Source organism: Pelodiscus sinensis, chromosome 4 (genome assembly GCF_049634645.1).
Source record: "Pelodiscus sinensis isolate JC-2024 chromosome 4, ASM4963464v1, whole genome shotgun sequence".
NCBI lineage: Eukaryota > Metazoa > Chordata > Testudines > Trionychidae > Pelodiscus > Pelodiscus sinensis.
Genome location: NC_134714.1, coordinates 51,718,886 through 51,738,865, shown reverse-complemented (window position 1 = coordinate 51,738,865; position 19,980 = coordinate 51,718,886). Strand labels below are relative to the sequence as shown.

Below are 19,980 nucleotides of genomic sequence, written 5' to 3'. Positions count from 1 at the left end.
TCTTACTTCTAATTTAATCTCCCGTATTCCAGGATTCCAGAATTTAGATACTTGAAACTTTTCATACCTGTCCATCTAGTTTCAAGACAATTTTTTCAGTGTTCACGCTATAGAAATTACACACCAAATATGTTGTTTTTCCTCTGCTTTTTTGGGGCCTATGTCTTTCCCACACATGTCTCCATTGATCAAGAGATTTTTCCGGACTTTTTCCTCAATAAACAGAATATCATCTGCAAATAGCATGCACCAAGGAGACTCCTTCTGTATGTGTCTTGGGAGGATATCTAGGACAAGGACAAACAAAAAAGGGATCGGTACTGATTCCTGATGCATTTCAAACTTTGCTGATAGTTTGTCTAGTGGTTTGTTTCACCACTAGAACTCTGTTGATGTTGCACCTATATATGTGGCTTACACAAGCTGCGTATAAAGTTCTGCTACAATTTCTCCTTCCTACACCACCAGATGATTTCTCTCAGAACCTCATCCAAGACCTTTTCCAGATCAATGAACGCCATGTGAATATTTTTCCTTTTATCTGTAAATTTTTCCACTAGCTGCTCCAGTGCAAAACCAGCATCTATTGTTGATCTTCCTGACATGAAGTCATATTGATTTGCCTTAATATCTACTTCACTTCTTAGTCTCTATAATTTGTGCAATTGTTAGCAGTACCTTTTCACTTGTGTATTGGCACTATGATACTTTTCCTACACTCATTTGGTATCTTTGCCCATCTCATGACTGAACTGAACAGGGATGTTAGTGGATGGAGGTTGTCATCTATTTCAAGATTTTTCCATGACTGAATAAGGATTCCATCTGGACCGAGGAAATTATTTTTCTTTTTTTTTATGGCATTTGCTACTTTATCAGGTATGATAGGCATGAACCCTCGACCAAAGTTCATCATTTTGAAATTGCATTAGTGTTTTCAATTTTCTTCATTTTAACAGCTGCTAAAAATATCTTTTGCATCAATCCTTTATGTGACTATCATCAGTCCATGCCATACCAGTTTCATCTTTGATTTACTTTAGTTCCTTGATATTTTTGGTATTTCTGTCCCATGATTTCACTAGTCTATGCACTTCTTTTCCCACTTCCTCTGGTCCATAGAGTTTCTAAAAGACCTTTGCTTTCATGTTTGCCACTAGATTCCAATTTCTTTTCCTGTTTGTATTTCTCCAGGTCCCATTTGCTCTACTCTTTTGCCAGAATTTAAAATTTCTTCTAACCTTTATCAATTCTGGTTCTTTCTTCATTCTACCACCAAGTTTCTTCTAAAGAAAGGTTTTCTTTCTTGATTCACCAACAACTATAGAACTCTGCGATATATTTGTTGCCACAAAATCCCAAATTTTTCCACTCCGTCTATATAATCAGCTCCCTGTAATCTTAGTTTTACCCACTAGTTTATACCACTTTATCTTGGGTGTAATCCTCCTTGATTTTCTCTGTATGTTCATTCTAAGAAATATATCTAAGGTGAAAGTTCTAATTTGGGTAGTGAGACCCTCCCGCATAATCTCCTTTTAGTCTTTTATATCTTTTGTTTTCTGACAGAAAACGAAAATTAGTCAATTTGTGTTCTAGGTCTTCCAGTCTAATATGTAATATGATGTTCATCGCTTTTTATAAAGAACACATTAGATTCTGCAAAGTTATGAGCTTTTGCCAACTTTCAATATATTTTCTCCTTTGTTGTTTCAGTTCCAGAGACCTGGTCACCATGTGCTGTCCCATAGCTATTCCTGTCTCTTCCAACATATCCATTTAAGCTGGCACAAATAACTAGTCACTATTTTATGGAACCTGCTGTAGAGCAGTATCTAACATGTCTCAGACACTGACTGGGGTGCATGTACACTCTGTTTATCATGCCACATTCAAAAGACAGCAGGTCCATCTACGATAGGGATGCACAAACCCCACACTGGTGAAGCAAAGGTGAAGGAGTTGCTCTTGACACTGAATGCCACACCCCACTCTCCCTGCTGGACATGCTCACAGTGGAGGCAGAATTCAAAAGGGAGCAGCTCGGCTCAGTCTGGGCAGACAGAGAAGGAAAGCAAATGGGTGGTGCATCCTCCTACAGGGAAGCTGCTGGGGCTCTACCCAGCTCAGTCAAGCCACTGCAGGATCTTCGACCACACAGGCCGAGGACATTCAATCACTGCAAACAGAGGGAGACCTTCTGGAGAGTGACCCAGGGGAACTCCAAAGGGGAACCCAAGACAGCCCAGTGGCACCAGAAAATGAACTGAAGCTGGTCTTGAGAGTGGCCTTGGGAATAGGTGTCACGGTGCCTACTATCTAGGCTGCACATTTTGAATTGCTGTTTCTTTGGGCCTTGTGTTGGAACGTGGTGGAGCAAGGAGGGCCCAGGTTCCTGCACCCACAGCCACTGACAAATGGCACTGTGATATACAACTGCATACCCCTGCCATCGGGTAATACAACCACTGACTCCAGCCAGTAGGCAAAGTGTTCACGGACTCCCCACTGGGCAATTTGGAGGCAGATTTTTATCTCTGGGTGACACAGCCATTGACACTAACCATTAGGGAGAAAGCCACTGCCTATCATCAATGAATGACACAGCCACTGTCTCTGCCTGCTAGGCAAAGTGACCATTGACACTCACCATAGAGGACACAGTCCAGAGAATTACCAATAGCTGGTAATGCTAGCCTTGCACTCCAAACCCTCTTTGACACTGCCTTTAACCTGTCTTGGCTTCTATTTACTGTAATCATTCTTTCCTTTATTTTACCAGCAAGAGCTATACAGGCTGCCCCCAACTTGCGACGCAATCGGTTCCAGAGATAGCGTTGCAAGTCGGGGGCATTGTAACTCAAGCCCACATTTACGACAGTCATCGTATGCCATCATAAATGCGGTGCCGAGGACGTAGGTTGGGGGATTTTGGCCCCTTCCGCACTTACAGAATAGGTCATAAGTGTGAGGGGTCGTAAATAGGGCAGTCGTAAAGCAGGAGCCTCCTCTATCTGCTCTGTTTCTGGAGTGGGAGGTTCTTTTCACAATCTCTTTTGCCTTCTTCTCCTTCTATTTTGTTCCTTTGATGCCATGTGCATAAAGTCCTTGTCATTCCTGGTGCCCAAAGGAGCCTGAGCCATGCAGCCAACTAGAGATGGGCAGTGGTTTCCCTTTCTTGCAGAAGGGGAAAGAGCCAATAAACAGCAGCTGGCCGCAGTCCACAGGCGGGCCATGGGAGGGATTGGCCACCAGAGCCAGCACCGGCCTTGCTCTCCCATCCTACTGGTGGCCCTATGCATACATGCAGCTTGTAGCTGCCTAGAGTGCCATAAAATTAGGGGTACAGTGGTACCCCAAATGTGGTGCTGCCCTGCACAGCTGCATATGTTGCATATGCCATACAGTCAGTCCTGCCTTGGTGCATGCTATCTGTATCTTCCTCCTTTTCAGTGTCTCTATCAGTTTCATATTATGGCCAGTTAGAGCATGTCTACACCTCAGTGTTATTTCAGAATAATGGACATTATTCCAAAATAACTTTGCGAGTGTCTACACAGCAAGCCCATTATTCTGAAATAATTTCAAAATAACGGGCTTCTTACTCCAACTTCTGTAAACCTCATTTCATGAGGAGTAAGGAAAGTTAGGAGAAGAGTGTTCTATCTCAAAATAACTGCTGTGTAGACAGCATCAAATGTCGAAATAAGCTATTTTGACTTAAGCTACACAATTAGAATAGCTCAAGTTGCATAGCTTATTTCGAGTTTAGCCCTGCTGAGTAGATGTGTCCTTAGTGTGCAAACATTCCATCTTCTTAGTTTGATCTTGGTTTTCAGGGTTAGCTCCACGTAACCAAAGTTATACCATAGCCTTCGCGTACTTGCCACAGCATTCAGGCGGGAGCACTACACAGGATAATGTTTAAAATGTAGCTTTGAGAGGCCTTCTGCTCTGCTCTTTAATTACTGGATTGCTGTTTGTATATTTGTTTTCTAAATCATTTCATCTGGTATCCCTTACTCAGGAGAAAATGCATAGCACTGTTGAAAGGAACACTTTGTATCAGAGGAAAAGGGTTCTGTGAAAGTATTTACTTGCTTTTCTCTGGCTGGCATTCTTTCTAGTCCTCATTAAATAGGATTCTAAACTTCAGTCACTGATGTGTTTAAATCCATTTTAATGAAAAAATTCTAATCCAGTATAATCACACTATAAGTGCCCTCTTTCTCTTCAAAGGGAAAACAGTGTAAAATTTTAATGCATGCCTCTGCCTGGTCATATTAAAAATGTTTGGGCAGCTTTAAATCCGATTAGTGTAGCTGTTACAGATTACAGTGAAATCACTTATGATCGTAGATAGTCACAGCTACTCAAAAGAGTCACATTCACAATCCATGCTCTGCTAACATAGTTGTGGTATTTAAACAGATGGGCACAACAATGCATTGTAGAAAAGAGTTTAATCTTTTTATTAGACTAACAAAAAGGTTAGAAGAGAAAATATTTATGTTATTAAAATCACACACATATTCTTTTATGCAAACTGTTGCAAAATTCTCCACTCCCCACCACCATTTTGTAAAATGATATTGTCTTTCTCCATATGACTGTATGCTTTGAGTGCCCCGGCCTTTTGTTAAATACTGGTAAAGCACTGGTAGGATTTGTTCAGGTTTCTTTAAACTACCTGCTCCCAACACAGTTTCCTTCTTACGTCCAGTGAAAGAAGTATAAATGCTGTATGTGCGCCAAATCAGTCATTAAAACCTCTGCTGTTAATTATTTTTAATAATTCTATTTACAAAGCATTTTATGTATTATACTTAGTTGTTAGTAGAGGGATACTAAACAAATAGTTTCTCCTTCAAACTGAACTGTGGGCTAGGAGAAGAAATTCAAAGAGTTCATTGTAATTTCATTTTGGCAATCCTTGCTCACACAAAGTTGAAGGATTGGCACTAATATCACCAGAAACATGCAGGAAGGCAGACTAAAAAAAATTCATGGAAGCTGTAAGGAATTAAATCAAATCATTCATATAATCATAAGTACCATAATTAGAGAAGGGTTTATAATAATTCCATGCCTGTTTCTAGTATCTGAGTCTTTTTTTTCTTGCAATTTTCATGTATCTGCTTTACATAAAACTTGGACTCTTACCAAAGTCTAATGAGACTAATTTATAGTAAGCTTCTCTAAGGATCTGTGCTTTAAAATGAAAAGAAAAAAATCCTGCTAATTTATCTTAGAGGAAAAGGTGTCATCATTTGAGTGAAAAACAGCAAGCAGAGGGTTAAAGATGATCTAAGAATAAGAAAAAGCACAAGCAATCAATAATATGTTCTGTACTTATATGCAGTGAAATAGTCTTCAGTATTTTGTAATGTTCTTGCAATTGTATATGTTCACTTTATATTAGCTTCAAGGTGACTGTTAAAATCTGAACAGTCTGCATAAATGTAATACTTTCACTGTTTACATGCCATAAAAGAATGTTGCTATACTACTAAATAACAAGAACCAAACTTTATTTCAGTGGATGATAAGGATACAAAATATGCATGTCAGTTGTTGGTTTAAATAAAGAATAGCCACAAGCTGGTGTTTAGGGCAATTTTATAGACTGTAGATTGTAGAGTGATAAAACCTGGTAAGCCAAACAGACAATGAACTTAAATTTGCTTTTGTAAGGGCACTGAGTGAAAAAAAGAATTTTTGCATCAGTTTTCTGCAGTATTCAAGGAAGGGAAAGAGGAGTGACTAGGAGTCATTATAAAATAAATTGTCATGGAAAATGAATTTCAAATATAGAGATTGGCCAAAACCAAAATCTAGATCTGAATGTACCCAAACTTTTGTATACAGCTTCACTGCTGACTTCTATCTTCGTAATGGGCTAGAACTGACACACACACATCCAAACACTCCTAGACTGAAAAATTCTGGATCTAAGTTTTGCATCATTCCTTTCTAACAAGTGAGAATATGAATGACCCTTCCTTTATTGAGTGGGCTTCTGACTTGTCAGGCATGTAAAGAGTGCTCAGTATAACCCATACTGATTTTTAATATCAGTATATCATACTGGTTGCTGTTCTTTTTGCTCTTTGAGCCTAAACAAGAAAGAATGCTTGAAGAAGCACACCCCGCCTCCTGTAATGTAGATACATTCACTCCTGTGACTTGAAAGGAGAGGATTAACACACTGCTCCTGTGATGAGCTACTGGCTCAGCCTACATTCAGTGCAAGGATTGCCAGGGAAAATGGCTTGGCTTATATGGAAAATGGTGCTTAATCTGAAAGGAATAAGAAAAGGGAGAGAGCTCTAGGGAAGCGTTCAATCTCGCATGAAACCAGAGCTGTGTTACTAAGTACAAACCTTAGCTGCAGGAAAATTGTATGAGCTAGCAGTTTTTGTGTTTCTTTGGTTTTTGAGAGTAGAAGGTTTTGTTACAATCTATATTTGCATGGGTTAAATTTAGTGCTGAAAGCCTGTTGGCTGGCAGCCTTTTTGTGTTAATTGAGCAGACCCTGGCATCCTGGTCTTTCATCAAGCATTCTTAAGTGACCTGTGCCATCCCAGAATGAAGTAGTATTATTTCGGCTCCCGCAGGTCTTTTCTTTGAAGGTGTTCCATTTGGGTTAAATACTTAGTCATTGGGCCACCGAGACAGTCACTCTCTAGGGCCCAGTTGGAAGTGGGAGACCTTAAGTACAGTCCCCCTGCTTCAGTGATTTTGTAATTACTTACACAAAGTGAAAAAGCTTCAATAGGAAAAATTGAGGATGCCTCACAGCAAAATGTGCCCTAGTTCACTGATTACAGCCTTCTCTTTAGAATTTGAACAGGGTTCCCCACTTCTTTCTTCACCTCTGCCTGAAGAGGGAATTAAACCTGAGTCTCCGACAGCCCAGGTGAGTGCTCTAACCACTATGCTAAACATTAAAAAGTCACTACTAGCACCTGTGGCCAGATTTTTGCAAGGGACCCAATCCAGCAGGCAGCCCATCTCACCTGTGAGAGAGATGGGTTTATATCTGTCTTCTCCATTTTGTGACGTACTCTGAAGCTTACTGAGGAGACAGATGCTTGGATGGCTATAGTGAGGCAGCAGGGTGAAAAGAAAGATACTAAAGGTATCTACAGGGTTCAGTGGGTGTTTTGAGGATCTTAAAACTGAGATTTAGGCTCCTTAAACCAGAGTTAGGTGAAATCTGGGGTTTTGGCTCCTAAATACTTGCAAATGTAGGTCTTAATCTCTCTGTTTGCATTCTCCAACTATAAAATGAGGCTCATGATCATCCCTTTTCCCTCTCTTCAGTTTGTAGCTATATTTTGTGGAGGGACTCTGATGCTGTATTTCTATAATGCCTGGGCACAAGTTGGGAACCTGTGAATGTTATTGTAACACAAATAAATTAAAAGGAAAGCTTATTTTAGATGGAAATGTTGAAGATGCAAGAGCAAGAAGAGAAGTGTGGGAGAATGAACCTTATTTAGGCTATAAAATTGCTTGTTAATACATGTAGCATTATTGACCACATATTTAGGACAAGGCAGGGATAGGCAGTCTGTGTATATATACCTTTCTATCTCATTTCTGGGAAGTAATTGTCTGAAATGAGTGGAGAGACCGTGACTGTAGGTTTTGCTTCTTTCCTTGAGTCTGCAAATCCAAGATTTAGCAGCATTCACCCGTTGCCTATTTATTTAGCTAAACATTGTCTTGAATGGTTTTGCAGTGAAACATTTATTTGAGCAGTGGATGTGAGGTGTTTTTTCCACTCTCCTTATGGAGAGACTTTAAATATATCTGTTAATGTTTTAAATGTTGCATGATACCCAGGTGCTACAGTAGTGGGTGCAAAGCTAACACGGGAAGAAGTGAGAATATTTAAGGAAGTGAGGAGGTGATGTGTTGCACACATGAATTAGTATTAAACTACGCTGACCCAGCACAAATATGCTCAATTTCAGCCTGTGCTGGCCCAGTGGATAATTTGATTGCACTTTTTTTTGAGAGAGAGACAGTGTGACCTAGTGCAGTGTTTGTCAACCAGTCCCCCAAGGCCCCTGGGGGACTATGAGCAGCTTTTAGGGGGGGCAATCAAGCAGGACAGGCACTAAACTTGCTGGGGTCCAGGGCAGAAAGCCAAAAGCCTACTGTATGAGGTTGAAGTTTGGGGCCCCAAACTCAGCCACCCAGGGGTAAAGCCAAAGCCTGAACAACTTAACATGGGGCTTGGGCAATTGCCCTACTGGTTACCCCCTAATGCCAACCCTGGCTTTTATATACAGAAGCAAAGGTGGGCCATGGAGTTTATATAGCATGTTTCAGGAGAACTCACAGGCAAAGATTGCAAACCCCTGTGTGAAATGGGGCACCACCATTCTGTCTCTCCCTTCCCAACCTGTCTGTCCTGCCTATTTAAGTTACTGGCACTTAAAGGCAGAGTGTAACAGGGCCTCCTTGGTCCTGCTTCTGCCACAAACCATGCAGAGGCCCTCTTGCTGGTTCAACATCCTGTGCAGTTTTTTTATAATTGATTCCCACTGCTGCCCTGAACTTTCACTTGGACGTAACGCTATAATGTGACAATAGACTAATAATGTAAGTGGAGCTGCATGCATTCAAAGGGAGTGCATGCTCCTGTTGACTTCCCTTCTTCCTCGTAGAAGCAGGACTATTGGCACCGATGGAAGCACCCTCTCAGTTAGAACTAGATTGTCTTCACTAGAGTATCATAAAACAAGTATCAACCTTACTCAATGGGGACTTCATCCTGAAAAATCTTTCCAGAACCCATTCACAGTGTACAAAGCATCTTTACCAAGCAGAGGAGATGGAGATGGAGACCAATCCCAATCCTCTCCCTCTATCCCCCTTTCTCTCTCTTTTCTTGCTGTCTGCTTTTCTCCCATTTTTACTTCCTTCCAGTACCTAGTTATGGGTTCTAACAAATGGCTTTACTAGCCTTTCTTCTCTGCCCCACCCAAAAATTAGGCACCACTTTTTATAGTCAGCTCCAATCTGCTTTGCCTGATTTCAAAAAGGGGAATTACACAAAAATGAGGAGGTTAGTTAAATGGAAATTAAAAGGCACAATGACTAGAGCCAAATCCCTGCAAGCTGCATGGAAACTTTTCAAAGACACCATAATAGAGGTACTACTTAAATGTATACCCAAAATTAAAAAACATAGCAAGAGACCTAAAAAAGAGTCACCGTGGCTTAACCACCATGTAAAAGAAGCAGTGAGGGACAAAAAGGCAGCTTTTAAGAAGTGGAAGTCCAATCCTAGTGAGATAAATAGAAAGGAACATAAACACTGTCAAATCAAGTGTAAAAATCTAGTAAGAAAAGCAAAAAAAGATTTTGAGGAACAGCTAGCCAAAAACTCAAAAAGAAATAACAAAATGTTTTTTAAGTACATTAGAAGCAGGAAGCCTGCTAAAAAAAATTGTGGGTCCCCTAGACAATCGAGATATAAAAGGAGCAATCAAGGACGATAAAGCCATTGCGGAGAAACTAAATAATTTCTTTGCTTTAAATCGGCTTCCGTACCTAATTACTGGAAGGTAGCCAACGTGACACCAATATTTAAAAAGGATTCCAGAAACAGTTCCTCTTTAAGCAGAAGTGAGCTGAAGTAAACTTGATTAATCAAACTGACATGGATTGGACTGCATGTGTAATCAACACTCCATAAATATGGACCCATTCAAAAATAAATATCATATGAGTAAAGTTCCAGAGTGGAGCTTAAGTTGACTTGGATATCACAACCTAACAGCAAAAGGTCACATGAAAGTTCATGAACAAGTGAAAGCAGGATGATTTGGGGTACCTCCCTTCATAGCCCCTTCCAAAAATACTAAGTAGGTAAAATTAATATTTACACTTCCATTGGGCAAGCTTTTAAGACATGTGACTCCTTTGGGAAAGAAAGTATAAGAATCAAGCAAAGTAAATTACTGGTGGTAGGAATTCCTTAATTCAAGCACCTGAAATAGCCAGGGATGCTCCGGTTTGTGGGTTATGGGACTGTGAACCAGAGGGATTTCAAGGCAAACAAGGCCTTGCTTTGGAGGTTCAGACCATAAAAAATGGAGAAGAATGAACAAGAAGAGAAGGAGTTGCCTGTAGATTGGTAACTACCTTCCCTGTTTGCCAGGCATGCCAGCATAGGGACTATTAGTGTATGTTTGTGAAAGAGAGGCTTGTTTAAGTGAATGTATAGTTTTTAATGTATTGCTATGTCTAACATAGGAGCTGTCTGTATGATTTAACCCTTTTACTGCTGGTATAATTCCTTCTCTATGAACTTGCCTGGCAGGCTAGGTCTCTGTTTTGACCTTTTTCACTGACAGCAAGCAGTAATTGGCTCAGCTAGGAGCCATTAAAGATCCAGAGGGACACCTGGGGGGGACTGGGAAAGAGGAGTATGGATAAGCCCCTACCCCCCAACTGTCCAACACTGAGCATCACTAAAAGTTATACCCAAAGGGCTTATGCCTTCTGTTATACTTTAGTTTATTAATTTCACAGGAGTCTTCCCTCCAAAAATGAATCAAATTAATTGCCATTCATACAAATAGACAGCTTCTTCCAGGATCACAGAGGTTTATTTTTTGTTTTGTTTTTTCACTTTCTGTCCGGTGATTGAGTAAGACATGATATAGTACCAAGCCACAGTTAACAATGGAATAAGAATGCTCCGAAGTTTACACTTCCTCACCCTTTGGCTCAAGGGGATCACGGTGACTGCTAAAAGCTCTAAGGTAGGCTTCCTTTGTGGGGCCTAGACCAAAAAAAAAAATGATTTCAGGCATCACTATAGGAAGCAGAAAAAACACAAAGTTGAAAGAGACACGTACATTATTCATGTCAGAAGTTTATAAATATATCAAAATCAAACCTACTAATGTCTTTGATTCATAGTTGCAGCAGCCATGGTGCCCTCTCTGAGTGTAAGCCTCAAATGTCAGGCTTTGTGTCTTTACCTCTCTTGGGATGGAATTCCACAATCCTCCCACTCATAGACCTGGCCTAGGGCTGCTGTACCCTGTAGGCCCGCCAACAGCAGAGGGAAAAAAGAGGAAATTGCCCTAGGCCCTTTAAATTGCTGCTCAAGCCCTACGCAGTATGCTCCAGGAAGCACTGAAGGGCTGACAGGGAGGAGGCTAGCCCTACCCCTGCCCCTTCCATCTGAGGCCCAGCCTCTTCTGGGAGCACAGAGCCAGGCCTCCTCCCTCTTGTCTCAGGGGCCTGGCAAGTTTGTCACCCGGCTCCCATTACCTGATGTATCAATCAGACTTAACCAGCAGGTCTGACTAGTTTTAATATCTGTGGTTCTTCCCTTTAGGAGTCAATAACCAGTGGTGAATGCAGTGATCAGATAGTCTTCTTAAATCAAATGATTGTTTATTGACTAGTAGAAACAAAAAATTTAGAGAAAAGGGATTGTAAAATAAACTCTACACTTATCTTATCTAAATCAACCTGTGATGGTGATCTAGGCAGGCTTAGCTTCTTCAGACGCCCCTTAGTGTGGTCCCCATGAGTAACTTCCTCTTGAAGTGTTGTTTTCTAAGCTATTTCAGACTCTTTGATTTTTTGGTTTTCAAACCTCAGCCTTCATCATCAAAAATAGTTCTGTACATTGGCTGGAACCAGGAGTTGGAATCTTCAAAGCTAGTAGTTTGGACATTGTCTCTCGACCCTTTTGTGGCTTATCCTGAGCTGCAGTTTCCTTTCCTGCTTGTCTTTTTCTGACAGCCCTCCTATTACTAAACCAGCATATTCATAAAGTAAACATGCCAATAACCAGTTTAATATACTGTACTCAAATTGTTATAGAGCAGCTCCACTTTACTCACATTATTAGTCTACTGTCACATGACAGCATTAAGTCCAAGTGAAAGTTCAGGGCAGCAACACAACATAATTAATGTGACACTTAATAATTATAATGGCCAACAATCCTACCACATTCATCCTACATTCCCTTAAGTAACTTTTGTGCATCATTGCTCTCCGGTCATCATTGTCCAGCTGGCTTTTCTAACTCTAGTAATCCTTTAGTACAATTTTTGCCCCCAAAATATCCAGGATTTGTTTTTGTGAAAGGATACAGACTTTGGCAATGAAGAAAGAACTTTTGTTTGAGCTCCTAGATAAATTTTTGCATTAATGCTGAGCTCTATGCTGTCATGTGTAACCCCACGCAAATTACTGAAAGCTAAAAGTTTCCTAATTAAAACATCCTGTTTTTCCTCCGCAGATGTCATGATTTTGCATAATCACCCCCACTGTTTGTACTAGTTTCTGTTACCATTCTTGGATAAAGCTGTCATTAATGTGCATGTTAAAACTGTGTGAATCATAATGTCCTCAATAGGCTTATTTCAGATCACTATTTCAAACTATCCATCCAGCTAGCATAACTGGGTGCTGGCACTTGCTCTTCATTTAGTTCTTTGGACTGCCCAATTCTTGTGCTACCTCAAAGAAGAATTTCTGGACAAATGCAATGATATAACTGTGATACATTGACAATATTTTCATCATCTGGGCAGATGACTTAAATTCCCAGAGGCCAGATCTACACTAAAGGGGAAAGTTGACTTAAGATACACAATCCAGCTACGTTAATTGCAGTAGCTGGAGTCGAAATATCTTAAATCATGTTATGGCGTTGTCCACACAGCAGAAAATCAAAGGGAGTGCATGCTCCTGTTGACTTCCCTTACTCCTCATAGAAGCAGGACTGTTGGCACTGATGGGAGCACCCTCTCAGTTTGAACTAGATTGTCTTCACTAGAGTATCATCAAACAAGTACCAACCTTACTCAATGGGGACTTCATCCTGAAAGAAATCTTTTCAGAACCCATTCTTTTGGCCTTCAACCCCCTCCAACATACTCTCCAAGCTCATAATCAGATGCAAATTCCCCACAGACCAGGACACACCAACTCAAAGTAGCACTAGACCCTGTCAGAACAGAAGCAAGCCTGCAGACATATTTCTACTGCCACAGTTATCAACATGCCCCACTTTCAAGATCCATGAGTCCTATCATAACATTGTGTATACCATGATATCCTCAATAACCAGTATGTGGGCAAAATCAAATATACTATTTCTTTGAATGAACTCACTTAGGAAAACGATAAACACCATATCACCTATGACTGAACACTTTTCACAAAGCTATCAATCCATGTCAGACCTCTCAGTGCTCATCCTCAAAGGAAACCAGCACAGCACTTTCAAACGGTGAGCCTGAGAAATTAAAATCACAACTTTGCTAGACACTAAAAATCATGGACTGAATAAGACATAGGGTAGTGATAGGATCTTCCTCTCTTACTAGTTGGTCCTGGGAACTTTGGAATGGGATAACAAAATCAACCAAAATTTTAGCAATCAAATTAATCAATTCGTCTGTATAATATCACTGCAAAGAACTTATACATGAGGGGAAAACCTCATAATATTTTGGACTTAAGTACTTTTTCTCTAAGGATAGTAAAGCATATTATAAACATTGGTGAATTAAACCTGCACTCTGTGAAGTAAATGGTGGAAATATAAGGCACAATCTCACAGCTCTTATCCAGGAAAGAAGTCCATGTTGTTCATGAAATTGGTTCTGTTGAATATACTTCAAAGTTGCAGTGAATCAACAACTGGAAGTCAGAAAATCCTGGATTTATTTTCAACTCTACCTCTACTTACTGTGTGAGCTTGAGAAAATTACTTCTCCCCACCTCTGTTTCCTCATCTGTAAAATAGGGGTAATAACAATGACCTATCATTGTGAAGAGCATTACAATCTGTGGGTGGAAAGCACTTTAGAGGATTCCTTCTTATTACTGTTGTCCCCTGCCTGGAACAGCTCTGGTAAAATCTCTTCACATTTTATCAATTATTCCTCAGCTTTAACTAAAACCACCGTGAACATACAAATAGGAAAAACTGGGGGTGTACATAATAATGAGCTTTAACTTTTGGGACTTATACAACACTTGATCAGGCATCACAAGGTTGGATTTCTTTGACTGGGGAATGATATTTGTACATTATATTATGGTGACTACCGTGCACTTTTATTTAGACTGTAGTGAGTAAGTAAGTGGCGAAGGGCTGTGCCACAAAGGAGCAGCTCTGGGAAGGAATTGTGTCTCAGGCACATCCCTAAAGAGTTTGTCTGCTCCACAGGAGTATACTGTGACTTGTACCCCTTGCCAGTGTACTTTGTCTCTGGCCCCATCAGATCCAGTCAACTCTCCGAACCAATACTTGGGATCTGAAAGGGATGAAGCCATCACTCCATCTGCTCCCTGCCCCATTTGCTCAGCAGTGAACATTCCTGCAAAATTATTTGCTTTAGTATTTGTAGGAATGTTAAGGCCCTATTCTGACATGATTCTTATCTGAAATGTTGCTGGGCTTAGCGGTGTAAACCACCACCAGGCAGATTTGAACCTGGGAGCTCTGGAGCTAAGTATAGGTGCCTCTTCCCTCTGACCTAAAAGCCACCTGGCTCCCATCCCGTGCAGTAGAGGTCTCTTGATCTTAACTGTTGCTAAGGTCTAGCTACCACTTGCATTGCTCAGTAACCACACTAGGGCTATGTCTACACTGGCGGGTTATTGCGCAAGCATATCTTGTGCAAGTGTACTTGCTCAAGAGAGTGTCCCCACCGGCCATAACGCAGTGCAAGAATGCTGAACTCTTGCGCAAGAAAGTGTACACACTGGCGGGATGCCGTTACGCAATAACTTGGCCCCGGAACTACTTCGGCCATGTCAAAAGGTCACCAGCAGCGTCTGTGGGCACTGGGGACATTTAAAGGGACCCCTGGACAGCCCTTTTCCTGTAGCTGCATGCAGAGGCACCTCATTGAGGCATCCAGACACACAGCCATGTCCTCCAACTCAGCCTCTGAGCAAGTGCCCCTAGGCACCATCGCTGCCTTGCTCACAGACATGGAGCCGGTGGATGGGCCCCCCCTCCAATGTCCCATCACGTCCATAATTGAGGCTGTGGAGGTCCTTCTGCAGGGACCCACACTGCTCCAGCAGGAACTGGAGACCGGGCAACACATGCTCAATGAGATGCATGCAATAGCTGCACTCAGGCACCCTCACCCCACCACCGACAGGCACCTGTGAAGCCACAACACCAGTGGGGACTGGTGGGAGCACCTGGTGCTGGGACAATGGGGTGACCAGCACTGGGTGCAGAACTTTAGGATGCGGAGGGGGACATTTCATGACATGCATAATGAGCTCTGCACCTGGCTCACCCCTGCGCTCCAGAGGCAGGACACTCACCTGCACCCCGCCATCCCAGTGGAGAAGAGGGTTGCGATTGCCCTGTGGAAACTGGCCACCCCGGACAGCTACCACTCTGTGGTGAACCAGTTTGGGGTGAGCAGGTCCACCGTCGGCGTGGTCATCTAGCAGGTAAGGCCCTCCGTGGACCGTGGGCTCATCCTGGGGGAGGGAAGGGGCCAGACCGGGCGGGGGGAGGCTGTAGGGACAGGGGGAAGCCCCACACCCAGGGGGTCATGCTGTCCCTCCTGCACACAGCCCCCCTGGTGGGAGGGGGGTGGGGAAATCCCAGGGGGCAGAGGGCTCTGTCCTGTGTGGGGGGAGGGGCCATCAAAGGGAGGGTGAGCACACCCAGGGGCCCATGTACGCACTGTGTCTCATTCCTTGCATCCCCTGTGCTTCCATGTGCTCCTCTGCAGGTCGTCCACACCATCAATGACGTGCTGCTCCAGAGGGTGATCCACCCCCGTGACGTGGACACCACCATTGCCGGCTTCACCAGCCTTGGGTTCCTGAACTGTGGGGGAGCCGTAGATGGGACACACATCCCCATCCAGGACCCAGGGCACCGAACAGCCTGGTTCATAAACCGGAAGGACTACTGCTCAGTGGTGCTCCAGGCACTCATGGACTACCAGGGCCGGTTCCAGGGCATTTATGTGGGGTGGTCCAGCCGGGCCCACAACACGTGCATCTTCAGGCACTCAGGCCTGTGCCACAGGCTGGAGGCAGGCACCTACTTCCTCCAGCAGGAATTCACCACTGGGGACATCAGGATGCTGGTCTGCATCTTGGGGGATGCAGCCTACCCCCGGATGGCCTGGCTGATGTAGCCATACGCTGGCCAACTGGACCACAGCCAGGCCGCCTTCAACGCCCACCTGGACCAGGCTCGCAATCCTGTGGAGTGCGCCTTTGGGCATCTGAAGGCACAGTTCAGGTGCCTCCTGACCCTCCTGGACATGGGGGTGCAGCACATCCCAGAGGTCATCTCGGCATGCTGCATGCTGCATAATATTATTGAGGGGAAGGGGGAGGCCTTCCTCCCAGGGTGGATGGCAGGTAAGGGCCAGGCCTACCAGGAGCCCCAAATGGCCGCCATCCAGCAGACCAACCGCCACGGGGTGTAGGTCTGGGAAGCCCTCCAGGTGATGCTGGACCAGGCCCCACAATAGGCCTCCCCTACACCTCTGACCGCAGGGATGCCCCCATACCCCCACTTCCATCACCACCCCTTCCCGCCACCCTTCCCTCACTTCCCAATAAATAAAATGCACTTGCTTTATATAAGGCACTTTTATTTACACAGGGAAGGGGGTGCACTGTGGGGAGTGAGGAGGAGGGGGCCCTGAACTGGGAGGGCCTCATGGGTGTGAAGGGAGGCCTTTCCCACCCCCACAGGTGCAGAGGCACCTCTGCCCCTCATACCGGGTCGAGGCAGGCTGCACCAGGAGGTGCCAATGTTGAGGGGCCACAGGATGGGGCACGGGCACATCAGGGGGCGAAGTGGGGGGAGGAGTGGACACGTTGGGGGGAAACGGGGGCAGGCTGGGAAAGACAGGGGGGGCAACAGGATGGGGCCTGGCTACGCTGTGCTGCGGCGCAGGGCCCATGCACTCCACAATGGTTCCCAGGAGGGCGTACATGCAGTCACAGCGCTCAATGTACTAGCCCCATACCTGCTCCAGCCACTCCTCATCGGCATGGATTTTTTTCCTGAGTGAGCGCTCCATGCGCTTGATGGCACAGACGTGGTGGCGGAGAAGGTGGTGGCAGTCTCGGGTGCGCTGCGATGGGCCCTGGCTCCTCAGTGCCGGCAGGATGGGGCTGAAAGGTCCCTTGCTGGCAGGGGGTCCCACTGCAGAGGAAGCAAATGAAAGTGAGATCATCAGTGACCCCTGCCCCCATGGTGTTCCAGGCACCCCGTGCCCTCCTCATGCCACTGCACATGCCACAACGCCTGGGGACAGGTAAGACTGGCATGGGGGGATTCCCCTAGGAGCAGCAGGGGGGCCTGAGATGGGCCGGGGGATCCCGGAAGGGTCACGTGGTGGTGAGGGGCCTGTTGTGCCTTTCCTTGGGGCAGCTACTGTGTCCCATAGCTGGCCATGGATTAGTGCTGTGTGCAGTACCCTTGGCTGCATGGTGTCTGCCCTGTGCCCTTGTGACTGAGCTGCTCCCAGCTGGACCTCCCCCCCGCCCGCTTTACCTCCCCTCCGGGCTGGGTGTACATGACCCCTGGGGTCCCAGGCATGTGCTGGGGCTGGCAGCCATGTTCGTGTGCCATTTGGTCTGGCTGCACAAGGTTGCACATGCTGCGTGCTGCTGTGCAGCATCCAGCCAGGCTGTGCCATGTGCTGCACCCTCTCCCCAACCCTATGGACCCCCCTTCCCCCTGCACACTTGTGAGTGGCAGCTGCAACACTCACCAGATGATCCCTCACCAATCTCCGAGGAAGCCCGGGACACATGGTGGCTGCTGTGCTGGGCTGGTGGGATCTGGCTGCCACCGTCGTCCTCCTCCTCCTCCTCCTCCTCCTCGGTGGACCAGTTGCCCTCCTCCTCCTTCTCCACGTCTGTTGGTGGGACCACTGGGGTGGCCAGGGCTGAGTCCACCATGGCCTCCAGCGTCTTGGCCCCCTTGTCGGCCAGGATACTGTGCAGGCAGTGGTTGTGGGGGCAAGCAGTGGCTCCGCTGCCACCACTCTCGCTGGCCCACATGTAGCTGAGCCGCAGGTCTTTCACCTTGGCCTGGACCTGTTCCAGGGTCCGAGCCGAGTGTCCCTGTGTGGCCAGCGCCTGGGCCATGCGGGCAAATATGTCTGCATTTCGCCTCCTGGATTTGGGATTACAGAGGGCCTCCTCCTCCTCCCAGAGGTCCAGGAGGGCCTGGACCTCGGCGTTGCCCTAACATGGAGCCCACTGCTTTGTGCCCCTGTGGGCCTGCTGGGTGCTCTGGGGTGGCTCCTGGGTGGCACCTGAGGGACCCGGCTGTTGCTCAGCAGTGGCCATCACTCCCCTGGCAGCTCCAAGGGCTGCACGTGGCACATGGCTCCGCTGTCTGCCTGTGCCTTTAAGGGGAGGCTGACTATAGGGAACCAGCGAGTGATGATTGATCATACGGAGTGTCAGAGAGGCCACCCGTGTTTTTTTCCTGGAGACCAATTCTTGATCAAGAAACCCCTGCTGCATGTCCACACTGCCCTCTTGCACAAGAGCGCCTGCGCAAGAGAGCTTACATTTGATAGAAAACAGCATAGCTCTCGCACAAGGAGCTGTCTCTTATCATGTCGTATTGTACATTTATTTGTGCAAGAGCGGGTGGGCAGTGTAGATGCTCTGCGGATTCTTGTGCAAGAATAGCCATATTTGTGCAATAACCCGCCAGTGTAGACATAGCCTAGGTGTGTGGGTTACGTACTTCCCCTAGGTGAAGGAGCACATCCGAGTTTCAGAGACCCTGAGCCTCCACTTGTAACAACCAACAGGCATATTTGAACCTGGGACCTCAGTATAGGAGCCTCTACCCTCTGAGCTAAAAGCCAGCTGGCTCCCAGCCCATGCTGTAGAAGTCTCTTGGTCTTAACTGTTGCTGTGGTCTAGGTACCACTTGCATTACTCAGTAACCACACTAGGGCTGTGTCTAGACTGGCCAGTTTTTCCGGAAAATCAGCTGCTTTTCCGGAAAAACTTGCCAGCTGTCTACACTGGCCGCTTGAATTTCTGCAAAAGCACTGACTTCCTACTGTAAGAAATCAGTGCTTCTTGCGGAAATACTATTCTGCTCCCGTTCAGGCAAAAGTCCCTTTTTCGCAAAGCTTTTGCGCAAAAGAGCCAGTGTAGACAGCTCAGATTTGTTTTCCGCAAAAAAGCCCCGATCATGAAAATGGCGATCGGGGCTTTTTTGCGGAAAAGCGCGTCTAGATTTGCATGGACGCTTTTCCACAAAAAGTGCTTTTGCAGAAAAGCATCCATGCCAATCTAGACACTCTGTTCCGAAAATGCTTTTAACTGAAAACTTTTCCGTTAAAAGCATTTCCAGATAATCATGCCAATCTAGACGCAGCCTAGGTGTGTGGGTTACAGGGGAATGTGGGGATAATTTTCACTTACTTTATTTACATGAATATTAGTTCATAGATAGGTATAACATTGTGTATAACTGAATGGTTCCTTCACATCACAGTTACATAGATAATTTGACATTTTAAACTGTAAATTCTTCATATCTGTTTGTACAGTGCATAATGCAAAGGAGTCCCAGTCCTGATGGGGCCTGCAGGCACTGTGGTAAAATAAGTGTTAAATGACGACGATGATGATGATAACAACAAATGGAACAGAAATAAAAGTGGTAATTAATTCAGTTTAGACTAAGCAAACTGACATAATATTCACCTATGCCACCTCTTAACTTGCAAATAAAGAATTGTAGGCTTATAGAGTCTGAGAGGGGAAGACTTATTAGATTATCCAAGCCCATCCCCGTCAGCACATGATTGTTCCCTCTAGCACATTTTCTTGGCTTCTGTTCAATTCATTTTTAAATGTAAAGCATAAATTGATGGGACTTTCACCTTTGCCATAGTCAATCACTTTTAAGCATTTATTTTATCTAAATTTCCCCCTCTT

The 19,980-nt window shown here is 44.8% G+C and overlaps 1 long non-coding RNA gene across 2 annotated transcripts in view; it reads left to right on the top strand.

Annotated features, from left to right (window-relative positions):
- Window positions 1-19,980, top strand: part of LOC142828975 (uncharacterized) — a 129,392-nt gene that overhangs the window by 92,567 nt on the left and 16,845 nt on the right. Inside the window, exon 3 of one of the 2 annotated variants that reach the window (XR_012903166.1) lies at window positions 1,717-3,489. The exons of the other annotated variant lie outside the window; for it this stretch is intronic. This is a non-coding gene — a long non-coding RNA (uncharacterized LOC142828975). Of the gene's footprint in view, window positions 1-1,716; window positions 3,490-19,980 lie in introns of those variants that run through there. 2 annotated transcript variants of the gene reach the window in all.